This window comes from Saimiri boliviensis, chromosome 2 (assembly GCF_048565385.1).
Source record: "Saimiri boliviensis isolate mSaiBol1 chromosome 2, mSaiBol1.pri, whole genome shotgun sequence".
Lineage (NCBI taxonomy): Eukaryota > Metazoa > Chordata > Mammalia > Primates > Cebidae > Saimiri > Saimiri boliviensis.
In genome coordinates, this window is record NC_133450.1 from 54334540 (window position 1) to 54352224 (window position 17685).

A 17685-nucleotide genomic window follows, 5' to 3' on the forward strand; every position below is an offset into this window, starting at 1 on the left:
ATCCAGACCTTCTACTAGAATGCTAAAGCTTGCCATCTCTCTGGGACTTTGCTTAGCTAGGTAAACACCCTGGTATTTATTTACCTGGAGATCCAAGAGGGACTTAAGTCCATTAACATCTGGTCCTCCAACCTAATAAAGGCACTGCTTGTAGTTTCAGGCTAGGAGTTTAGGAAAGTCCAATCTCAACTAGGCTTATCTGTGAAAGTCTTATGAAAGCAAACTTTTCAAAATGGGTATTGTCCAGGAATTATAGCAATAAAGATCATAGCTGCTCTGACCTAGATCCAATGTAGCCTTAATTTTGTTGTAGCAAACAATCAACAAAAGACACAGGGTTTTAAAAATTATTGTCTTATTTATCAGCATCTCCTGGGTACACCTTAGCGCTGCTGCAGAGCACACGTAGCATATAAACGTATGTATATACATATATATTCATATTTACATACAAATTTATAAGATGGCATTCTGATTACTAGACAGAACTTTTTATTTTTAGGAGGTGCATGCTTTATTGCAACTTACTTTTCAAATGGTTAAGTCAATCGCTCTCTCAACCATAAAATATGGCAAAATGTTAACAGCCAAATATAGGTAGTGAGTACATAAGTGATCATTTCACTACTTTTCATTTTTCTGCATTTTAAAAAGCACAATGAAAAGTAGAAAAAAATTATTTAAGAAAAGAAATAAAACATAAATTGACTTTAAAAATACTACTATTTATAGGAGTAGCAGTTATCATCAGGAACATTAAAAAACATAGAAGGTACCATATACATACACAAAAGATGAGTATTCCAATTCACTAATGTACCTAAATAGAAACAAGTCAATTGCAATTTTATAGGAATATAGATAAAATGCTATTGCTAATTTAACTAAAATATTTAAAATACATATCTCACATTTCCCTAAACAAATCTCATGCTTTTACAGAGAAGCCAGTAACCAAAGAGGTTATTAGAAAATTAGATGACAGGTTGGGCACGGTGGCTCACACCTGTAATCCCAGAACTCTGGGAGGCTGAAGCAGGTAGATCACGAGGTCAAGAGATCGAGACCATCCTGGTCAACATGGTGAAACCCCATCTCTACTAAAAATACAAAATATCGGCCGGGCGCAGTGGCTCAAGCCTGTAATCCCAGCACTTTGGGTGGCCGAGGCGGGCGGATCACGAGGTCAAGAGATCGAGACCATCCTGGTCAACATGGTGAAACCCCGTCTCTACTAAAAATACAAAAAATTAGCTGGGCATGGTGGCGCGTACCTGTAATCCCAGCTACTCAGGAGGCTGAGGCAGGAGAACTGCCTGAACCCAGGAGGCGGAGGTTGCGGTGAGCCGAGATCGCGCCATTGCACTCCAGCCTGGGTAATAAGAGCGAAACTCCATCTCAAAAAATATATATATATACAAAATATCGTGCTACTAAAAATACCATGCTGGGCGTGGTGGCATGCGCCTGTGGTCCCAGCTACTCAGGAGGCTGAGACGGAAGAATCACTTGGACCTAGGAGGTGGAGGTTGCAATGAGCCGAGATTGCACCACTGCACTCCAGCCTGGCGACAGCAAGACTCTGTCTCAAAGGAAAAAAAAACAAGAAAATTAGATGACAGACATGGGAAAGGCTTTTCTTTTTTTCATATTGTTCTCAAGGGTTTATGTGTTTAAAATTACTTAAGAGTATCAGGTCATCATAATTATAATATAACTGAAAAGAGTCTCTTTGAAATACCGTAGTCACAAACTGGTTCCCTGTTGGTCAAGACTGCCTGCAATGTATTTAGGACTAACATTTAAACATAGGAAGATTGCACATGAAAATTTGGGTCCAGGGCCAGCCACAGTGGCTCACACCTGTAATCCCAGCACTTCAGGAGGTGGAGGTAGGAGGATCACTTGAGTCCTGAGTCCAGGAGTTTGAGACTAGCCTGGACAACATAGAGAGACCTTGTCTTGACAAAAAGTCAAAAAATAAACTAGGCATGGTGGTATGTGCCGGTGGTACTATGAGACTGAGGTAGGAGGATCACTTGAGCCAGGGAGGTTGAGGCTTCAGTGAGCCATGACCACACCACTGCATTCCAGCCTGGTGCAGAGTGAGACCCTGTCTCAAAATTTTAAAAAAGAAAAAATCTGTATCCAGTGCCATGTGCAGTGGCGCGTTCCTGTAGTCCCAGTACTTTGAGAGGCCCAGGCAGGAGAATTGCTGAGTCCAGGAATTTGAGACCAGCCTAGGTAACACGGTGGGAAACTGTCTCCACCAAAAGAAAGGAAAGAAAGGTAAGAAAGGGAGAAAAAGAAAGAAAGAGAGAAAGAAAGGGAAAGGGAAGAGACAGAGAGAAAGAAAATCTTAGGTCATTTTCAAAAATGCCACTTTTACAGAACAAAGAATATAAACAATGTGGCCAGGTGTGGTGGCTCACACCTGTAATCCCAGCACTTGGGAGGCCAAGGTAGGCAGGTGTTGAAGACCAGCCTGGGCAACCATGCAAAACCCTGTCTCTACAAAAAACACAAAAATTAGCCAAGTATGGTGGTATGCACCTGTGGTCCCAGCTACTTGGGAGGCTGAGGCAGGAGAACTGCTTGAGCCTGGAAGGCAGAGGTTGCAGGGAGCCAAGATCATGCCACTGCACTCCAGCCTAGGAGACAGAGTGAGACCCTCTCTCGGGCGGGGGGGAGGAGGAGAAACTATAAACAATGCTGCTAAAGATTCATTTTTACTGAAGCAACAAAAATTCTAGCTTGTTTTAAAAAACACTCCTTTCCTTTCTTAAATTACAAAAATGACCTAGCCAAAATATTCACAATTAAGGATAAAGATAATAACTGCTACAGAAATAATTTCTGGAAGAAACCTACCAAGTACACAGAAAATGAAAAGCAAGTTTGCACTTAGTATCTATGATTTTGGTGGGAGGAGGAATAACCACAGTATCACAGAGAAAATTTCTTATTAAAACCAGGGCAAGTCAAAAACCTGTCTTCAGAATCAAAATACCCTTTCTAGAAGTCATTTGGACTGTTGAAGAGACATTTTTCCCCCTCAGGCAGCAGCAATATTGTGGTGTAAAATGATTTATCAAGAAGCAAAATAGCTAACACGATGTGATAATGAATAATTCAGTAAAAAGCTTGAGATCATAAACAGGGCAAAAAGTCATCTCTAATACCCTGAATACATTCCTTACGTAAAATTACTCCTAAAGGAAGTAGACAATTCATACTGGAAATCTCACATCTAAACTCACAAGTCTAAAATGCACCTGAGAGCTCCACATACGCACTACCAATGTGATAAGCAAGGACATTTTGCAAACAGATGCTTCCACTCTTATCTGAAGTCTCACCTCAGGAAGATGGATAGAAATTCAATGTTATCTGCTATATGTTTTTGTTTTTTTTTTTTAAGACAGAGTTTCGCTCTTGTTACCCAGGTTGGAGTGCAATGGCACGATCTCGGCTCACCGCAACCTCCGCCTCCTGGGTTCAGGCAATTCTTCTGCCTCAGCCTCCTGAGTAGCTGGGATTATAGGCACGTGCCACCATGCCCAGCTGATTTTTTTTGTATTTTAGTAGAGACGGGGTTTCACCATGTTGACCAGGATGGTCTCGATCTCTTGACCTCGTGATCCACCCGCCTCGGCCTCCCAAAGTGCTGGGATTACAGGCTTGAGCCACCGCACCCGGCTGCTATATGTTTTAATATAACCACAAGCCTACATATACCTGAGGGATGCTTATTTTTCTAATTTTTCTCTTAGTTTCCCTTATGTTTCTGTTAACATTATAAGGTGATTTGTTTACTGCAAGTGAACATATATGTCAATATATTTAAATATATTTTTCAAAATATAGTTAGCTGCTACTTGAAAAAAGGATTTCATAAAACTGCTGCTCCAAATGTAATGCCAGCTATATTTAACAGAAGCAGCTAATATTTACTACTTATTATAGTTTAAGCAGTACTTTTTTTTTTTTTTTTTTTTTTTTTTTGAGACAGAGTTTCGCTCTTGTTACCCAGGCTGGAGTGCAATGGCATGATCTCGGCTCACCGCAACCTCCGCCTCCTGGGTTCAGGCAATTCTCCTGCCTCAGCGTCCTGAGTAGCTGGGATTACAGGCACGCGCCACCATGCCCAGCTAATTTTTTGTATTTTTAGTAGAGACGGGGTTTCACCATGTTGACCAGGATGGTCTCGATCTCTTGACCTCGTGATCCACCCACCTCGGCCTCCCAAAGTGCTGGGATTACAGGCTTGAGCCACCGCGCCCGGCCAAGCAGTACTCTTAAGTGTTTCACATTATTTTCTTGAATAATCTGCCAAACGTCCATGAAGCAGCTATTTTTTATTAGCCCAATTTTACAGATGAGAACACTGAAGCACAGAGAAGCTAAGTAACTTTCCTTAGGTCACACAGAACCTGGGTGTGCACTTAAACAATCGACTTTAGATATATGTGTTTTAACCACAACATACTATGCTGCCACCCTTTCATCCAATCAAGCCCCTCAAAAATGTGAGAAGTTAGGCCAGGCATGGTGGCTCACACCCATAATCCCAGCACTTTGGGAGGCCGAGGTGGGTGGGTCACCTGAGGTCAGGAGTTCAAGACCAGCCTGGTCAACATGGTGAAACCCCATCTCTACTAAAAACACAAAAAATTAGCCAGGCCTGGTGGCATGTGCTTGTATTCCCAGATACTCAGGAAGCTGTGGTGTGGAACCGGGAGGCAGAGGTTGCAGTGAGCCGAGATCACCCCAATGCACTCCAGCCTGGGTGACAGGAGAGAACCTCTGCCTCCCAAAAAAAAGAGAAGTGGGGCTGGGCATAGTGGCTTATACTTACAATCCTAGCACTTTAGGAGGACAAAGTGGGAGGGGTACTTGGGCCCATAAGTTCAACACCAGCCTGGGCAACATAGTAAGACCCTAACTCTACAAAAAAATTAAAAAAAAAATTAGCTGGGCATGATGGTGCACACCTGCGGTTTCAGCTACTCACGTGGTTGAGGTAGGAAGATCACTTGAGCCCAGAAGGTTGAGGCTACAGTGAGCCACAATCAATAAAACAAAAAAATCCAAATTTTTTTGTTTTTTTTTTTTTTTTGAGACGGAGTTTCGCTCTTGTTACCCAGGCTGGAGTGCAATGGCGCGATCTCGGCTCACCGCAACCTCCGCCTCCTGGGTTCAGGCAATTCTCCTGCCTCAGCCTCCTGAGTAGCTGGGATTACAGGCACGTGCCACCATGCCCAGCTAATTTTTTGTATTTTTAGTAGAGACGGGGTTTCACCATGTTGACCAGGATGGTCTCGATCTTTCGACCTCATGATCCACCCGCCTCGGCCTCCCAAAGTGCCTTGGATTACAAGCTTGAGCCACCGCGCCCGGCCCGCCAGTCATTTTTTAAAAACTCTCTTGCTAGAGTTTACAGATCTATTTTGGTAGAGATAGAAACATGTTGTATTAATTTATGGATATATGGAACTCAAACAGTGTAATACAGTTCCCTGGTGTAATAAATTTGGGAATCTGGCATTAAGACAAAGTTAGGGATTTTTACCTACAAGATTTCTCGGGGTATTTAATTAAGTTAATGTATATTATGCCTCTCCATGAATGCAATATAGTACGAAGTATTAGTAAAAATGCAGTTAGCACCTAGCAACTTCTAGACCTAAGCAAATTGTTCCATGGAGAAATATTAATATGTATGGTTATCACCACTTATTCTCTCTCTATTTTTTGTTTTTGTTTTTTTGAGATGGAGTTTCACTCTTATTCTCTAGGCTAAAATGCAATGGTGCGATCTCGGCTCACTGCAACCTCCATCTTCTGGGTTCAAGCAATTCTCCTGTCTCAGCCTCCTGAGTTGCTGGGATTACAGGCATGTGCCACCAAGCCCAGCTAACTTTGGATTTTTAGTAGAGATTGGGTTTCAACATGTTGATCAAGCTGGTCTCAAACTCCTGACCTCATGATCCACCCGTCTCGGCCTCCCAAAGTGCTAGAATTACAGGTGTGAGCCACCACGCCCGGCCCTATTAATGTATTTTTAAAAGGTATACAAGAATGTTAATTCCATTACTTTACAGTCAAACATTATCTGTGCTTATGCTAAAGCCAATAACTGAACTAAGTTATAAAGGTACTTAAATGCTTTTAGACTAGGTATTTCTCTGGGCACAATTTGCTTCTTTCAAAACTGACTGTACTTTGTATATGATAGATACTCCTAGTTACCCAGTCACTACTTTCATCCAAGAGGTTTTTATATTGAGAAAAGTAGGCACTGTGAACTAGATCTAAGGCACCAAGGTAACATTCAAACTATGCTTTTCAAACTGGGATAATTCCAGCAGTGTGCCAACAGATTATGATGCATGTTACTATGTTAAAGGTCAAATTTACACTAGATGGTCAAATTTTACTTAAAGTTTTCCCTAGGCATTAATTTTTAACATTATTTTATATTAAAACACAGATTTGAAGCATAACAGAAGGCAAAATTAATAAAACACTTCAAGATAAAATGTGAGACTTCAAAGAAATCCTGAGAATAACAATGCATTTCTAGACATCCTTTAACAAAAATCGCTCCCTTCTGCTGACAACTAGCTTAATGGAAAATTTTAAGAACCACTAAGCTGTGAGTAAGTTAAACTATATGAAACTGCCATTTTTATAGGTCAAAAAAGGCTGGCTTGACAATTTATGCGATTCAACTTAAGTACCAGTCTTCAAATATCAGACACAGCGTACGTCTATACTAATGTTTGTACTTTGCATAGTACTCTTTTCTTTCAAATGGCTATTAAGCCTAGTGACTTTATTAGCCTAGAGTAACAACTATGTATATTACTGACTACTGATAGAAAAAAGAACCAGCAGGTTACCAATATTCCAGGGTCAGAGTTTTCTAAAGTAACTTACTCCAAAATCATCTCTAAGGGCAGTTAACAACTGTATGATCAGGCCAGGCATGGTGGCGCACGCCTGTAATCCCAGCACTTTGGGAAGCCAATGCTGGCAGATCACTTGAACCCAGGAGTTCAAGACCAACCTGGGCAACATGGCAAAACCCTGTGTCCACAAAATATACAAAAGTTAGTTGGGTGTGGTGGTGCATACCTGCAGTCCCAGCTGTTCATGAGGCTGAGGTTGGAGGATCCCTTGAAACAGGGAGGCAGAGGTTGCAGTGGGCCAAGAACACAGGCCACCACTGTACTCCACCCTTGGCAAGACTCTGTCTCAAAACAAGCAAAACTAACTGTATTATCAACAAGGGTTGGTTTTAATTCATCTAAAAATGAGTTAACTTCAATTTTATTTGGGCAACATAGTGTAAGCACCTCCAACAATGTCAACAAACAAACATACAGGCTGCTGATTATTCCGGTCCTGATAGAAAGTGTTAATAAAATTTTCTCTCTCTAGAGTTTACAGATCTATTTTGGTAGAGATGGAAACATATTAAAATTTATTGGAAGAAAAAAGTATTCGTAATCTTCCTGGCCATTTTAGTTTCTTAAAATGATTATATCATTTCAAGGAGGGAAAAGGGAAAAATCACAAATAATCAAAGAGGACATTGGACACAAGATAAGGTAGGTTTATTGGATTGGTTTGTTAGTGTTTCTCTTCTGGAGCATGAAAATAATTCACAAAACGACAAAGTCACTAAACAGTAAATGAAACTAATTCCAGAAGGTATGAAGTGCCTGAAGTATTGAGACATGTCTTATACTTAAATTTCAATTACTTTTCTTTGACTTTTATTTCTTTAAAAGACACCATAACAGCTTCGACTCACCCTATAATCTTAGTTCCTCAGTTCTGAACAAAAACCATAAAGTAAACAAAAAACTCAACTCTCAAGAACTCCCATACTTCAAGAAACATAGATACATCCAAAAATCCAAACCTTTCCCCAAAATACAGTAATTAGCTTTAATCTAGAAGGAAGCTAGATTATTCTACCCTGATCTCGTATTTTCATTTGTGATTTAGGCTTTGCAAAATTATACATTACAAAAATAGGAACTCAGAGCATTAGGCACACTTGAGATGTTGCTTAAAGAAGGCTGCCCTGGTATAAAGAAAATGAATTCCTTTTGTTACAGTACTTTACATATCTCTAGGCAGGATCCTAAAGTTGGTTTGCTGACACTTAACTTGTATACTTTACTAATTTTAGGGTAAATGGATAAGAAGCAAGTCATTTATAATGTTGTTTATCACAGTTATAACTTGGTAATATAAAATCTTGTCTGTAACAATTCCATCTTTGAATCTAAAATATCTTGCTTCCTTCTATATTAAAGTATTTTAAAATTTGGCTAAAAAAAAATCACTTCCCTGAGAAAACAGAAAAATCTTTGACAATGAAATTCAAACCTATTGTATTATTGTGTATGAACTTAACGTTGGACTCTTTCGAATTCTCTATAACAATTCTACAAGTGAACTGGCTATCAGCTAAAAATTTGAAATGTTAACAATATAATGATTTAAGCTCCATAGGAAATAATTTAGCTGAATGGTTCAAAACTGTATATTAAATCTAAATATAAAAAATGTTAAAACTTTTACAGCCAATGCTGAAATTTTAGAAAAGCTGATAGTTTAATATGAATAGTGGCAGTACAAATGGTTCGACTCTTTTGGAAAAAAAATATTATTTATCAGAGATTATAAAAGTATCAAAACCATTTGACAAAAACATCCAGCTTTTGAAAATTTATAAGAAAAAGGAAAATATGGCCTGGCATGGTGGCTCACGCCTGTAATCCCAGCACTTTGGAAGGCCAAGGTGGACGGATCATGAGGTCAGGAGTTCAAGACCATCCTGGCCAACATTGTGAAATCCCATCTCTAATAAAAACACAAAAATCAGCTAGGCATGGTGGTGCACACCTGTAATCCCAGCTCCTCGGGAAGCTGAGGAAGGAGAATTGCTTGAACCCAGGAGGCAGAGGTTGCAGTGAGCCAAGATTGCGTCACTGCACTCCAGCGTGGTGACAGAGCTAGACTTCAGCTCAAAAAAAAAAAGATAGGAAAATGTAAGTATAAAAGTATGAATTACAGCACTGTAATTCCAGTGAAAATTCGAAAAAACTTACAAGCCCAACACTAGAGAAATGGTTAAAGTTTGACATATTCAAAAGAATACTACTAGCCTGTCATGAAAACTACAAATGCACAGGAGTGCAAAAGGCTTAATGGAGGAAAAAAAAAATAAAAAAAACTACGAGTGCAGAAGTTTTACATGTTAAGAGAAACCTTTAGTTGAAGCACTGTTTACCAAGAGCACTTTGTGGGATACTGCCAAAGAATGACAACATGTATTCTGTGGGAAGAGGGAGAAATCCAAGCTGAAACAGTTTTGGGAAATGCCACGTTATCAGTTTTCTTCACCAGTTTCTTCATACACATAACATGGTAATGTGCACTACGTACTACCAAGAGGATGTGCAGATAAAGCATTTGATGTTTCTAAATATTTTTAACTACAGGCCTCTCCCCTACTCCCTATCTTTTTCTTTTTGTCCCAGCCAAAAATCTCATAAAATTGGTGTACTATAGAGCACAATCTTTGAAATACTAATCTTTAAAGACTAGTATAGGTTAAAAAATTTAAAAATTTCTTTTTTGCTCATATGATAAAATGATTTCTTTCTTTCTTTTTTTTTTTAAAAAGACAGAGTCTCATTCTGTTGTCCATGCCGAAGTGCAGTGATGTGATCTCAGCTAACTGCAAGCGCTGCCTCTAAGGTTCAAGCTATTCTCGTGCCTCAGCCTCCCAAGTAACTGGGATTACAGGTGTGTGCCACCACGCCTGGCTAATTTTTATATTTTTAGAACAGATGGGGTTTCACCATGTTGGCCAGGCTGGTCTCAAAGTGATCCACCCACCTTGGCCTCCCAAAGTGCTGGGATTACAGGCATAAGCCACTGTGCCTGGCCTGAAATGTTTATTATTAGTAGAAGGATATATAATGTCATACTTCTACTATCAATGTCATATTTCTACTTAAAAGAGGTCATTTCTGATTAATATTTTGGATCAAATAAGCTTTATAAACAGAATTTTCTCATAAAGATGTAAATAAAGAAGACAAGGCTGGGCGAGGTGGCTCACACCTGTAATCCCAACACTTTGGGAGGCAGAGGTGGGTGGATCACCTGAGATTGGGAGTTTGAGGCCAGCCTGACCAACATGGAGAAACCCAGTCTCTACTAAAAATACACAACAGCTGGGCGTGGTGGTGCATGCCTGTAATCCCAGCTACCTGGGAGGCTGAGGCAGGAGAATCACTTGAACCTAGGAGGCAGAGGTTGTGGTAAGCTGAGATCATGCCATTGCACTCCAGCCTAGGCAACAAGAGTGAAACTCCATCTCAAAACAAAGAAAGAGGGAAGGGGAGGAGAGGAGGGGAAAGAGAAGAGAGAAGATGGCCAGGCCAGGTATGGTGGCTCACAACTCCTATAATCCCAGCACTTCAGAAGGCTAAGGCAGGCGGATCAAGAGGTCAAGAGATCAAGACCATCCTGGCTAACATGGTGAAAACTTGTCTCTAGTAAAATACAAAAAAATTAGCGGGGCATGGCGGCATGTGCCTGTAGTCCCAGCTACTCGGGAGGCTGAGGTAGAGGAATCGCTTGAACCCGGGAGGTGAGGTTGCAGTGAGCCGAGAAAGCACCAGTGCACTCCAGCCTGGTGACAGAGTGAGACAAACAGACAAAGTTTTAACTTTGTATAATTAGGATTTATCTATTTACTTAAAAATTTGTGTTATTCTATACTGTTAAGTAACTTTCACATACACATTCTTTACAAACTAAAAATCACTTGTTATACTATGTATTTTAAATTTTGATTTCTGAAATTCCAAAGATGAATTCCCACAGTCAAATGAATCCATGTTTTCTAACTCATACCATAAAACCTAACTTATGACACGTCCCAGGCACAGCACTAATACCTAATTTTAATATATAACGAAAACACATTCACTGTACCAAGATGCCAAGAACAGTGCCTGCAAACTTGGTAGGAACAGGAAAAATGCTGCCTCTTAACACTGTATAATATGAGGCAATATGAACAGCAAATACACACCCCTCTAAGATCCAATGGGAAGCACATCCTATTAGGATAGAGAAGTCAGGGTGGAACAGGAAAAAAAACAACAGGAGTTACCAAGTCAAAGAATTTAACACTAAGACAAGAAACTTATAACTTGGGGTGAAAAGGGGTTATAGGTGGGGGGCTGAATTTACTCTGCCTTCTTTTTGTTTTTCTAAAATACTGCACATTACTGTGAGGAATGAGAAAAATGGCAGAAGATGGATTCCAGGATGGCGAGACTACCAGTGGGAGCCCCAATTGGACTATAACTGCTTCTAGCAATTCTCCTTCCAGATTACGAAATAGAACACCCTTGAAGTGTAAAAGGAAGTGTTCTGGGGAGTGAAGGGGGATAAGACTGAGGAGTAGGAACCAACTTTAATACATCAGTGACAGAAAAATGAATATTTCTGGAAGATCTACTTACTAAACTCGCTATCTCATTTAATCCTCATAATACTGAAACTTAAGATATTATTATTCTCATTTTACATATAATGAGCTAAGAAATTTGTCCAAGGCTGAAATGCTATTTAAGTGGAAGAAGACAGTAATGTCCATGTCTGTCTAATGTCCACGTTCCTTCAACTACTTCATATAGTCTCTACAGTAATCACTGGTATTACTAATACAGCTATTGCCATAGTGATTGAAACATTCAATCCTTCTAACTTTGTTATTCTTTCTCATCACTTCACTTTTATGTCTCCAGTAATTTGAGGATTTTTATCAGTGTTATGTCTTCCAGAGACTTCAACTTTCAGAGAGCTCTTTCCAACTAGACAGTAAATAAATAAGTACTAGAAGTATTAGCTTACACTTTGGCTACTCTTGACTATTTTTATTATGTTTCGTTCCACACACTGACCCTCCAATCTCTACATGGAAGGGAGATTTCATTTTGGACCTTTAGGAATGCCAGAGGCAGATTTTTTTTTTTTTTTGAGACAGAGTTTCGCTCTTGTTACCCAGGCTGGAGTGCAATGGCACGATCTTGGCTCACCACAACCTCTGCCTCTTGGGTTCAGGCAATTCTCCTGCCTCAGCCTCCTGAGTAGCTGGAATTACAGGCACGCGCCACCATGCCCAGCTAATTTTTTGTATTTTTAGTAGAGACGGGGTTTCACCATGTTGACCAGGATGGTTTCGATCTCTTTACTTCGTGATCCACCTGCCTCGGCCTCCCAAAGTGCTGCGATTACAGGCTTGAGCCACCACGCCTGGTCCAGAGGCAGACTTTAAGTTAAGAAGTTTTATGTTTCTTTTATCTCCCACCACACCCTCTGAAAGTCACTAGCTAGCAATTGCACTACTTGGTCTCTAACTGCAATTCCAGTAACAGGAAGTAAAATAACAGTCTACAGAGCAAGTTTCAGAACTCATGGATTTTACTGACATAAATCCATAGCCTATTCATTCTTAGTTCTTAGACATGATTAATAATCCAGTTATCTGGATTCTAGATAGAGTAGAATAGAGAAACACATTAAAAGAGCAAACCCACTGAGAGCAGGAAGCTAACAGATGGAAGAGACAAATATTTAATATAGATATTTTTAAAAGCAGAGCAATATTGGGCTACTTAATACAGAAGCAAAGCATGTAAGATGCCATTATTTCTCCGGCACATCAGGATTTATAGGAGAGGCCAGAAATTCTTGCTCCATTTACAAAATGAGTCAATTCTTAGATCTGCTGCATGTGCAATCTGCTACCTAGGACTCCCAAGTTTAGCCATTAGACTCTACCCGCTTCAGAATCCTCCTTTTCCCTCTCCTCTAATTGTTCATGTCTCTTAACATCCCAGTTAGAATTCAGAGACTCACCCTTAATCCACACTACAGTCTAACATCCTGACTCTTCCTCATGGTTCCTACTTTTAATTCACAACCTACCTCTTAAAACTTAGCTACCTAACCTAAAATTTAGCTAAATTTCTAACCTCTTGGAGCCTTACCTGAGGGCTTTCCTTGGCAGGTACTGCTTCGTACTCCCTGCCAGATGTCTAGCTAGGCTCTTAACTTTGCAAGTACAGATCCGTGGAATAACTCCATATTATTCTGCCTTCTGACTGCCACTTTCATGTCCTACCCACGGAATAAGATAGACATATCATCTATTACATCAAATCCCCACATGTGTCTGGGACAGCACTCTGTAAATCAAACTAACTGATATTTCTAAAGCAAAAGATAGGAAGATTCATATTCACATAAGATGGCATAAATAATAACCGTAAATACCTTTGCATCAGTTCAGGCCATGTTTTGGTACCAAATGAGTTAAGAAAAACCTTTTCAGAGGCTTTTAGTCTCTAGAATTAGGACTAAGGGATTTTGTACATGTATATCTGCTTTGCTTTTTTCTGATTTCCTCCCAAAATATTTTTTTGAAGAGAGTTGGTGATTCAATGGGTAACTTCAGTTTTCTGGTAATTTTACTTACATAAAAAGATACTAATATTTCTTTTGAGTAAGGTATTATTTTGTTTACATGCACACAAATATGCATATATTCAACATGCAGAAACCGCCAAATGCAACAGAAAAATATATAAATGCTATTGCATATTTACCCAATGAGAAGCATTACTTGGGCAATAAAGGACAACAAAGTTACTGAAAAAAATACATACATAAAACAATTTAGTAAAATTAGCACCATACTATTTTTATCTTTTATCTTTTTTTTTTTTGAGATAGGGTCTGTCACCCAGGCTGGAGTGCAGTGGCAGGGTCTCAGCTCACTTCAACTTCCAATTCATGGGTTCAAGTGATTCTTCTACATCAGCCTCCCAAATAGCTGGGACTCCAGGTGCACACCACCACACCCGGCTAATTTTTGTATTTTTTAGTAGGTATGGGGTTTCACCATGTTGGCCAGGCTGGTCTCGAACCCCTGACACCTTAAGTGATCTGGCTGCCTTGCCCTCCCAAAATGCTAAGATTACAGGCGTGAGCCACCACAACTGGCTGATGGTTTTAAGATTAGCAAAAGTATATGTACAGCTTTAAATATTTAAAATTATTACCTTCTCCAAGTTTTCCTTCATTTTTGTCACACAACCAGCTTCAATTTCTTAGGCAGATAACTAATATAGTGCTTTAATATGGCTATATTACGCTTCTTTTATAGAAATAAGTATCTCTGTGTTGTTACTATTTTTTTTTTTTTTTGAGACAGAGTCTCCTCCATCACCAGGTAGGAGTGCAGTGGCCCAATCTTGGCTCACTGCAAACTCTGCCTCCTGGGTTCAAGCAATTCTCCTGTCTCAGCCTCCAGAGTATCTTGGAATACAGGTGTGTGCCACCGTGCCCAGTCCAGCTAATTTTTTTTTTTTTTTTTGAGACAGATTCTTGCTCTGTCGCCCAGGCTGGAGTGTAGTGGCACAATCTAAGCTCACTGCACCTTCCGCCTCCTGGGTTCAAGCAATCCTCCTGTCTCATCATCCTGAGTAGCTGGGATTACAGGTGTGCACCACCACACCCAGCTAATTTTTGTATATTTAGTAGAGACGAGGTTTCACCATGTTGGCCAGGATGGTCTCAATCTTTTGACCTTGTGATGCACCTGCCTTGGCCTCCCAAAGTGCAGGGATTATAGGCCTGAGCCACCGTGCCCTGCCAGTGCTGCTACTATTTAAAAAATAAAAAAATTTTTAAAAGCCCAAGCATGAGTCAGGATATATAATTCAGTTTCAATCTGTTAGGTATCTGTTTAAAAAGTTCTAACTTTCCATTTGGTTCTCACTGTAAACATGTTTGATTTCTTGTTCAGTTACACTTCCAATAATACTCTGTCTGAGCTTATGACCAACTAGGAACCACTAGATTTATCACTAGATTCCGGTTTAAAAAACGGTTTTAGGGCCAGATCGGATCATACCTGTAATCCCAGTACTTTGGGAGGCTGAGGTAAGGAGATTCCCTGAGCCCAGGAGTTCAAGACCAGCCTGGGCAACATAACAAAACCACATCTCTACAAAAAATACAAAATATTAACTGGGAATGGTGGCATGTGCCTGTGGTCCCAGCTACTCAAAGGCTGAGGTCGAAGGATTGCTTGACTCCACTCCAGTGACCCTGTCACCCCCCAAAAAAAAAAACAAAAAAAAACTGTTTTAAGTAAAGGTACCTCACTGCTGCTTATGATAAAGCCCATGAATAACGTAATAAAAAGAAAGAAGTTTACTAAACGAAAAAAATTTCCCGTACCAGATCTAAATGAAAACTGAAAATTAGAAAGTTGCTAGAGAAACATATAAAAACTCTTCCTCTTTGTAACAGCAATACAAAAGGCTAGAGTTGCTGAAATTATAAAACTTTATACTAGGTAAGGGAGCAGAAAAACCATTCCCCTTTTCTGTCATTACCCACTGCAGATCTAGAAGCATTTATGAATCCTACAATTACGTGACATTACAATGAGAAAACAAGATTAGGAATTAAAACTGAGGCCAGGCGCCTTTCGGAGGCCAAGGCAGGGGAATCACCTGAGGTCAGGAGTTTGAGACCAGCCTGGCCAACATAGTGAAGCTCCGTCTTAACTAAAAATACAAAAATTAGGGGTGTGATGGCTTGTGCCTGTATTCCCAGCTACTCAGGAGGCTGAGGCAGGAGAATCGCGTGAACCCGGAGGTGGAGACTGCAAGTGAGCCAAGACCGTGCCACTGCACTATAGCCTGGGTGGCAGAGTGAGACGCTGTCTAAAAATAAAAATAAAAATAAAAATAAAAGAATTAAAACTGAACTTAATCTATTTCCTCCTACAAAAGATTTAGTGTTTAAGCATTTAGAGTTCTAGTTCAGGGGTCCACTAATTTTTTTCTGTAAAGGACCAGACAATAAATACTTTAGGCTTTGGGAGCCTCTATCACAACTACTCAAAAACAATACCTGAATAGCCATAAACGAAGAAGCATTGTTGTGTTCAATAAAACTTTTATGAAGCTGCCAGCAGTGTAGATTTGACACATAGGCTGTAGATTACTAAGCACTATTCTAATTCAAAAATTTAACACTAGAACTAGACAAGGGATTTAATTAAGTGACCCAGGCAAGTCTTTACTAATTTTTTTGGTCCCAGTTAATTGGTTTCTCAAATGAGATTTAATAACAGTTTCTCAATGTCTCCTGAAAAAGCAGAAGTGTTATTTATATGAGGACTGTGGTCTCATTAAAGGATTTTCAAACTCTTCAATTACACTATGAGATAATTAATGAACCACGTAAGACTGCATACAGCTTTTTTTTTTTTTTTAAGTGCAGATGTCGTCAAATTGCCTAACCAGGATTTAGAATAAAATAATTTTAGAATTTAAAAAAATCCAGAATTTAACCCGTATGTTAGTCATAGTTAAGAAAGATTATTCTAAACTGCCTCAACCTTTTTGAAGTAAAGCAGGAAGAAAGGTAAGTGCATTAGTTACACACAAGTAAAAAAAGTAATCTTTTCTGTAGAGAATATATTCATTAGTTTAATGTAGTTAATTGTAATAATTTAAGAATTAAAAAGGTACCTTGGAGTCATGTATTTTCTGTGACTAAAGTCAGATACAACGATTAAAAAAAAAGAAAGAAAGAAAAAAGTGACCTAATCTAACATCCATAAATAGTGGAGGGAATTTAAGCAGGAACTCATGTTTCCTGACTTTCAGGGGTCTTTTCCTATTCTATAGTTTATATAGGTAAAACAACTGCATTCCAAGGCATTACAAATTCATACTCCAGTATTTTCCAACTGTCACTATTCTTATATTATATATCCTGCCTGTTTACCAGTTAAGTGAAAAAAAGTCAATGGTATTAAAATGTAACACAAATCTACGCGTCCATGCTTTTACCTAAAATCACGTTCTCAAAGACATACTTTCTAACATGTTTGGAAAATGAAACAAAATTCTTCTCTCCCCATCCATCTAATGCTTAACATCTAATGCTTAACTACACTTCTGCTTTCCCTACAATTTAAGTAATTTCACTGAGTATTTTCGCTGGAAGTTCTTAACTGTACTTGTTTCTCCATAAACTTTTAACACCTCTTTCAGGCTGTAAATTCCTTAAGAGTGTCTAGCACAAAAAAAGTGCTGAATATGTGTTCAGTAAATGAATGCACATAAAAACAATGGATAATTATGACCTTTAACATAGGGGTTCAAGCCATTTTACTATTATCTGACTTGACAGTCAAGAAAACAGGAAGAGGTATCCATTACTGTGATAAACAAACCGCTATATAAAACACTTAAAAAAGTTTCTAAAGACTTTATAATCACTTGAAAGAACGCCGTGTTGGCCGAGAGTGGGGTGAAAGAAAATGTTTCCCCACGCTAAGCAAATGCTACCCCAGCAAAAGCTTTCTTTCCTGGCGAGAACTAAAACAGTTTTCCACTTAGAAGGCAAATATCCACATTCTCCACTGCTCCCTTCTTGGAGAGGGAGCTCCTTGAGGGTTCCCGCAGAAAACAAACGGGCCTCAGAGGAAGCTCGCCCAAAGGCCAGGCCGGGGCCCCGTTCCTCGCTGACCACTGGCGGCGCAGCGGACGC

General features: G+C 39.5%; 1 protein-coding gene across 11 annotated transcripts in view; it reads right to left on the reverse strand.

Moving 5' to 3' along the window:
• HEATR5A (HEAT repeat containing 5A) overlaps positions 1-17685 on the reverse strand; it is a 132300-nt gene that overhangs the window by 114052 nt on the left and 563 nt on the right. The window lies entirely within an intron of this gene.